Raw genomic sequence first — 8,921 nt, 5'->3', positions numbered from 1 at the left:
TGTTTTGCTGATGACACTGTATGTTTTGCCTCTAGTGCAGACAAGTTTCAATAGCTAATAGCGGTGACAGATGGTACTGCAGCACATGCTGAAGTCTAGGATAAGTTGGAAGATGACAGATTGTGAGTTGGCACTTTCCATTCATTAACTAGTCCTGAAGAATTAATAACAAGGATATCCACACTCAAAACCCTTATTCTCGTGCAGGTGTTAAGTTTGCCAGTTTTTGTTTTGTTAGCATGGTCTTTCACTGGTCATTTCTTAATCATCATCAACAAGCTGTCAGCATGGTACCACACAAATATTACTGAACGACTGCCCTGCCAGAAACCCAACACGAGTAGCATGCTGCCTATCTAGTAGCTTACAAGGGCAACAAGATTTTGATTTCCAATATTTTGTGTGGTTATTGACCAAATTTAAAAATATTAAATGCTATCATAATTTACTTATTATGAGTTATAATCTTATGTGTTAAAAGTTTCACATGATAAGACCATTATTATTGTTAGAAACTGTGTGTTTATCTTGCGTCAGCATAACTGACGGCGTGCAAATGACTGGACTATATTCATCCCTATTTGAGAATGAGAGCACAGCCATTTCCTAGCAAACTTCACCCATAATTTAAAACATTTATGGAACTACTTCTCACTGACATCTCCACAAAATGATGAAAGGAAAAAAGTTTCTCGTTTACTATGCATTTTTGATGTTTGTACAGCAAACCTTAAGCATCAGACATGAGGTTTTAGTTTATTACTTCTTTACTACCAACTTTATTCACAACAAACTTTGCAGACAGTGTCCATGTATACCACTGAATGTACCTGCAAAATTATATCATTGAAGTCATTGGCATTCAGATGTGTGAAAAACTTGCTTTTGTTTAAAATGAAGTGCAAATTACCCAGACTAAATTCATCCAATGTTTCACAATAAGAATACTTAGCAACTTGCAACAAAACTTTAAGCATAATTTCAAAACTTTTCTAAACTTCTTCTGGCTTACATGCTTACTGTCAAATATTTAACACATTAAAGTAATCGCACATTTGAAGCTGTTTTATACATGGGAGTTCGATTATGTAAGGAACTGGGGGTTTACTAGTTTTTTACTAATCCCACTAAATAAATGCACTAGTAACACAGCGATAAGACAGTTGTACAGTTAACAACAAAGCCATAGACTCAAGAGATGAGTTACTCTATTCTGGAGAGTTGAAGACAATGACCATATGAATCAGGGAATAAACTGAAGTAAAAGACCTAATTATAATTAATGAAAATTAAATTGAGATGGCAAGATTCATAATCAGGAGAATGGATGCTAGATGGATCAAAAATAGTTGATGGATTCTAAAATATAAGAAAAGACTGTGTTAATTACTTTATGTACACTCCGTGGATGACATTACAACAGATACAGAAGCAACATTGGAGCATTTGTGTGAACAACATAATACATGGAGTAAATTATGTGAACTTCCAAGTTTTTAGACTTTCATAAAGTTTTCAATTCAGAGCTACAACACATGCTTAATATATTCTTATAGGATATCCACTCAGACTTGCAACCGTGTTGAAAACATCTCAACAGCACAAACAATACATTTTACTGTACGGAGAATCATTCAAAAATGTGAAAGTACTTTCAGGAGTCCCTAGTGTCATGTGCTGAATTGATTTCTGTTGATATTATATTTTGATGGCTATGTGGAGTGCATTAGCAGCAGTCTCCAGCTTTTTGCAAATTAGACTTATTTATGAAAATGTGTTGTTTAATAAATTAATGAAATCAGTGTCAATATCCAGTCACATGTTAATAGAATATTCACCTGGTGCATAGACTAACAACTAATTCTTAAATGTACAGAAATGTAATGGGGTCGACAGAAGCGTCCGATCCCACGCGTCGGCTTTGACCCGTGACGTAAGGGTGTTGTCGTGTGTGACGTCATGACGGCGCGGAGTTTGGTTTGAATGTGGCTGTCTCCAGTTCTGTTATATCTTGTTTTATTTACTTTACTTCGGACGCTTCCGTATTTCCATGTAATGCTGTGTTATTAACAAAATAGCAAACATGGAAGTTGTTAATTATACTACTGAGTCACAAACACCTGACTTCAGTGTTTATTAATGTGACACGGGAAATCGCACAGGTTCAGTTATATGTAAGTCAAACATTATGCTTCAATTTATTAGGAAGATAATGGGATATCAGTGTACAAGATTAGACAAAAACAGGTAGATTAGCAGATAGAAGGCTTTAAAGGATACCACTTTGCCCATTTCGCCATGCCAGACACTTGCTATTCTGAATCTCTAATTTTTGTACAGCACTTTATATGGAGATGACCAACCAAATGGTTATCCAAATGAAAGGCCACTGTCAAATTATTCAGAACAGAACTGGAGAATTAAAAAACCACCCACTCCCATTCTACAGTACAAATGAAACATAAAAAAAGCATTGTGTACATTGTCTATACATAAAATCTTGCGAAAACTGTATGCTGACAACTAGTTCTTCAGGATGCTTAAACAATGAAATTAGGCTACCTTGTTAGATGGAATAATATTCCCAAGCAACCTGTGTGTAGGCCTATGTATTTAGAGTAGAGAGTTGAAAACTATCTTTCTGTAAGCAAGTAATAACGGAAAGCCCATAATTTATGTTTCACCATATGAAGGAAATTGCAGGTTGAAAGAATAACTGGTCAGGGAGAGCAGAGCACCTATGCCAATGTTGACATGTCACCTGATATGATTCAGGTATAAGCTTGTGTCACAGGTACCAGGATGGACAGACCAGTTTTGAAGTGCACTATTCCCACAAACAATTATGGGTCACATTCATCTACAATTCATTTTATGACTACTGTGAGGTAAAGAATGGTCATGTGATGTTACAATTCAACAAAACTTTGGAACATTTAAGTTTACATTTGGCAAAATAAGAACTTCCTGCAGTTAGAAATCATGTGTGTACTGTAAAGTACTTACGACATCTCTGCAACTGCTCTATTAGTTTGAATTGTATGTTTTTTTTCCTACTTTAGGTGTAAACTTCAAATTATATATTCGTTAATGAGGCAACGCCCCTTTTTTGTTGTAAAACACGAACATACTAGTATTCTTTGTCAACAGTTTATTAGCGGTCAAAATAACGTGTCTATATCAAACTCTGCCTTCTGTACTGTACTTGCTGATGGATACCAAGATACAATCATGATGTGACATCCGCTATCCACTCGATAACAACAAAGTATTTTAAAGGAACACGACACCGTCATGCATCATACGAAATACTATAAAGTCTCCAAAATCTAATGTGCATCATCATAAACATCTTGAATATATCAACGCCTTCTGCTAGCATGTATGGTGTTTGAAGGGCAAAATTTACAGATTTATGACCTACACATAGCCTCGCTCTATATGGCTAAGTTACATAACATACAATCAAACGGAAAAAGCTTATTAAGCAAAGCGATCACTGTTCCGTTAGGTAGCTATAATGTAGCACAGCAGCATATGACACATGCAAGAACTTATCACTTCAAATCAAATCGCTAACATCAAAAACAAAAATCGTACCAATTGGAACTAAGGGATTTTCTGACACTTTGCGTGCGAATTTTTCCCTTGTCGTTTCCTGTGTGTTTGTTGCGCGGACATCCTTTTGCAACTGTAACCAATCAAAAGTCGGTTCGGGCTCTTCTCTTGATTCTGACTTTGAATTTTGCATTTTCAACTCTTCTTGTTAAACACTTCCGAACTTCATTTGTTACCTAACAACTGTGTTTACAGTTCGCGACGCAGCAGCACGAGGTCGCTGCTACTAATGTTCGCAGGAAGGCGTCGCTTACGTTTCTACATGTAATATTTAACAAAAAAAATATGTCAAAGCTTTATAATTATAGTTCAAAATCACTTAGAAACTTAAGTAATTAAACGACATAGACTGCAAAGATTACCACATATATAATACAAAATACGAGTAATAAGTTGCATGTGCCCCGATTAGCCGTGATCGTCTAGTGGTTAGGACATTGCGTTGTGGCCGCAATAACCCAGGTTCGAATCCTGGTCACGGCAGTGGTGAAACACTGTCACGGCGGGGCTTGTTTTTATCGAATTCCGTTTGAAAAATGCAATACACTGTCACTGCGTGGACTATTTTTATCAGATTTCATTTGCAAATTACTAAAATGAATTATTAACTCACTAAATAAGTTACCGCAGTACTCTTCACTTACATTAAAACAATTAAATTCCGTACGCCAAATACATTTTATAATTTTTCAAGCAAGTGAGTGTTGAAATACGATTTGTATCAAGCACTACACCATGATTGACACCTGCTTAAACATTTATTTACTACCCAATACAGTTAAGAAGTGTAACTGCTTTCTGGCATTCATTGCCAGTTTCTTGAGATATCGCTCCCGCGTCAGTACCGGTAATCTATATGGAAACTAAACTATTTTGTTCCCCGCGAGGTATATAGATGTCAATGTATTTGTTACGTTAAAATAGTGAGTTAATGTATTTTTGCAGTACATACCTGTCTAAGAAAGTATTGTCACAAACTACTCTCTGGCTATTGGACCTACTTACAATACTGAATGAATATGTAACTCGCCGTATATGTCTATTAACACAGCTAAGCATTTTTTTAATTTCTTTTACCGTGTCAGTCAAACTACGTCACAGGGTACTGCAATTCTCGATGGAAACTTGCAAAATAAAATGCGTTACGGTATACTATGGCAAGTGAAAACGTGTCTTCAACCTGAAGCATTAACATGCGTCTTCATAAACATAATAATAACGACAAATATTCAGAGCCACTCACCTACTCCCAAGTTACGCAGCGGCGAATAGTCCTTAAAAACTGATTTCCCATTTCTTCCAAAGTAGGTAAACAATTTTTTAATTGTACAAAGATTGAATCGGCAACACTGGATTGAAAAGCTAACGTATTCAACGCAAAACATTTTTTACCTTGTAACAACTCTTTTATTCAAGCAAAAATCAATCCCGAAGAATATTTATTTACTAACGGAGCGGGGAATACCATTCGTCAGGGGCGAGTGGTCCATGTATGTGCGCAGACCCTAGATTTTTCTGTTCTGCGCACTACGTGCTTTCGAGAAGTTCGCTAATTTTGCGCGCGCACATTCGAGTTCATGTGACTTTTGTATTGCTGCTCTTAGTAATAATTCCGACTTGGTGTATGAAAACTGAAATCCGAAAACCTAAAATACCAGTATTACCTATCATAACTTTTGCAGTGATCCAGAAACATTTGATCTGTGTGTTCAGTTATACATCAACATCTATACTCTGGAAACCACAGTGAAGTGCGTGGCAGAGAGTATGCCCAACATTTCCCGTTCCATTCAAGTATAGAGCGCAGGAAGAAGGACTGTTTGAATGTCTCTGTGCGTGCAGTAATTATTCTAATCGTGTCCTCAAGATCCCTACATGAGCGATACCTAGAGGGTTCCAGTATATTCCTAGAGTCATCATTTAAAGCCGATTCTTGAAACTTTGTTAGTAGACCTTCTCGGGATAGTTTACTTATATCCTCAAGAGTCTTCCAGTTCAGTTTCTTCAGCAGATCTGTGACACTCTCCCACGGGTCAAACAAACCTTGACCATTATTCGTGCTGCCCTTCTCTATATACGTTCAATATTCCCCGTAAGCCCTGTGTGGTACGGATCCCAAACAGTTGAGCAATATTCTAGAATGGATCGCACGAGTGATTTGTAGGCAAACTCCTTTGTAAGCTGAGAGCAGCACTTATCCATTATTCTACCGCTAAACCGAAAGTCTACCATCTGCTTTACCCACTACTGAGCCTATGTAATTCTATTTCGTGTCCCTATAAAGTGTTACGCCCAATCATTTTTTTTTTTAGTTTGGCCAATTCCACGAGTGACCCGTTGATACTATAGTCACAGGATACTAGATTTATTCGTTTTGTGAAGTGCACAGTTTTACATTTTTGAACATTTAAAGCTGGTTACCAGTCTGTGAACCACTTTGAAATCTTATCAAGAGTTGACTGAACATTTATGCAGCTTCTTTCAGCCAGTACTTCATTACAGATAACAGAATCATCCGCAGAAAGTCTGAGGTTGCTATTAATATTGTCTGCGAGGTCATTAATACACAATATGAACAGCAAGGGTCCGAGCGAACTTCCCTGGGGCACACCTGAATTTAATTTGACATCTGACTATGACTCTTCATCCAAGATAACATGCAGCGTCCTCCCTACCAAAATGTCCTCATTCCAGTCACAAATTTCACTTGACACCCCATATGGTCGAATTTTGGGCACTAAGCATAGCTGTAGAATTGTGTCATATGCTTTTCGGAAGTAAAGAAATGCTGCATCTACCTGCCTACCTTGATCCAAAACTTTCAGTACGTCAACGTGAGAAAAGTGTAAGCTGGGTTCACATGTTCGATGTTTTCGGAAACCATGTTGGTTGGCATGGCGGAGGTCATTCTGTTCAAGATAACTCGTTATGTTTGAGCTCTGAATATGTTCTAAGATTCTACAACAAATCGATATCAAGGATATTGGAATGTAGTTTTGTGGATCACTTCAGCTGCCCTTCATGTGCGTTTTCCAACTACTTGGCACGGCTTTTTGTTCGACACATGCACGATACATTATAGTAAGAAGAGGGGCTAACTTAGCCGCAAATTCAAACAATGGAAAATCCAGGATGGAATGTAACAAGAAAGAAAGTTGCTAGTCACCGTATAGCGGTTTACTGAGTCACAGATAGGCACAACAAAAAGAATCACAAATATAGCTTTCGGCCATTAAGGCCTTCGTCAACCGTAGACACGCACGCAAACGCAACTCACACACACGACTGCAGTCTCAGGCAACTGAAACCACACTGCTACAGACTCTGATAGGGATTCCATCGGGTCCTGGAGCTTTGTCGACTAACGATTTCAGCTGTTTATCAATGCTACTGACACTTTATTTCACTCATCTTTCCAGTGGTACGAGCATTAAATTGGGGCAATTTTCCTGGGTTTTCCTTCGTAAAAGAACATTTGAAAACCGAGTTAAGCATTCCAGCTGTTATTTTGCTACCCTCAATTTCAGTTCCTGTCTCATTCGCTAGGGACTGAACGCTAATTTTGGTGCCACTAACAGTCTTTACATACGACCAGAGTGTCTTTGGGTTTTGTGAAAGATCATTTGATACTTTTCTGCTACGATAGTCGTTGAAGGTTTCATGCACTGGTCTCTTGACAAACAACCGCGTTTCATTCAGCATCTCCACTTTGTTTTACACTTACTATGCAGTAGTCTCCTTTTCTTTAGAAGCTTTTTTACAGTGACTGTATACCACGGAGAATCACTACCATTACGAACTGTTCTATTGAGTACATATCTGTCCAGCTCACGGTCATCTATTCTTTTAAAACTTGAGCCATAGCTGTCCTGAAAGTTTCAAGTTCCTCGTTGAGCTTCCTGATTTTTTTCCGAGTTTACTGAACACACACACACACACACACACACACACACACACATATATATATATATATATATATATATATATATATATATATATATATATATAGTGGTCCATTGATCGCATTGATCGTGACCGGGCCAAACTTCTCACGAAATAAGCGTCAAACGAAAAAACTACAAAGAACGAAACTTGTCGAACTTGAAGGGGGAAACCAGATGGCGCTACGGTTGGCCCGCTAGACGGCGCTGCCATAGGTCAAACGGATATTAACTGCGTTTTTTAAAATAGGAATCCCAATTTTTTATTATATATTCGTGTGTACGTAAAGAAATATGAATGTTTTAGTTGGAAAACTTTTTTCGCTTCGTGATAGATGGTTCTATAATAGTCACAAACATATGGCTCACAATTTTAGACGAACAGCTGGAAACAGGTAGATTTTTTTAAATTAAAATACAGAACGTAGGTACGTTTGAACACTTTATTTCGGTTGCTCCAATATGATACATATACCTTCGTGAACTTATCATTTCTGAGAATGCATGCTGTTACAGCGTGATTACCTGTAAATACCACATTAATGCAATAAATGCTCAAAATGATGTCCGTCAACCTCAATGCGTTTGGCAATACGTGTAACGACATTCCTCTGAACAGCGAGTAGTTCGCCTTCCGTAATGTTCGCACATGCATTGACAATGCGCTGACGCATGTTGTCAGGCTTTGTCGGCGGACCACAATAGCAAATATCCTTCAAATTTCCCCACAGAAAGAAACCCGGGGACGTCAGATCCGGTTAACGTGCTTCGACGACCAATACATCTGTCATGAAATACGCTATTCAATACCGCTTCAACCGCACGCGAGCTATGTGCCGGACATCCATCAAGTTGGAAGTACATCGCCATTCTGTTATGCAGACAAACATCTTGTAGTAACATCGGTAGAACATTACATAGGAAATCAGCATACATTGCACCATTTAGATTGCCATCGATAAAATTATCCTTCCTCCCATAATGCCGCACCATACATTAGCCCGCCAAGGTCGCTGATGTTCCACTTGTCGCAGCCATCGTGGATTTTCCGTTGTCCAATAGTGCATATTATGCCGGTTTACGTTACCGCTGTTGGTGAATGACGCTTCGTCGCTGAATAGAATGCGTGTAAAAAATCTGTCATCGTCCCGTAATTTCACTTGCGTCCAGTGGCAGAACTGTACACGACGTTCAAAGTCGTCGCCATGCAATTCCTGGTGCATAGAAATATGGTACGGGTGCAATCGATGTTGATGTAGCATTCTCAACACCGCCGTTTTTGAGATTCCCGATTCTCGCGCTATTTATCTGCTATACTGATGTGCGGATTAGCTGCGACAGCAGCTAAAGCGCCTACTTGGG

The 8,921-nt window shown here is 38.4% G+C and overlaps 1 non-coding gene across 1 annotated transcript; it reads left to right on the top strand.

The window, feature by feature from the left end:
* The first annotated feature begins 4,029 nt into the window (after nucleotides 1-4,029).
* Trnah-gug (transfer RNA histidin (anticodon GUG)) lies at nucleotides 4,030-4,101 on the top strand. Its single transcript has one exon. It is a non-coding gene; the product is annotated as a tRNA-His (tRNA).
* The last annotated feature ends 4,820 nt before the right edge of the window (nucleotides 4,102-8,921 follow it).

The sequence above is a fragment of the Schistocerca nitens genome, chromosome 1 (assembly GCF_023898315.1).
Source record: "Schistocerca nitens isolate TAMUIC-IGC-003100 chromosome 1, iqSchNite1.1, whole genome shotgun sequence".
Lineage (NCBI taxonomy): Eukaryota > Metazoa > Arthropoda > Insecta > Orthoptera > Acrididae > Schistocerca > Schistocerca nitens.
The sequence above is the reverse complement of the archived record's forward strand: the minus strand, read 5'-3'. Positions and strand labels throughout refer to the sequence as shown.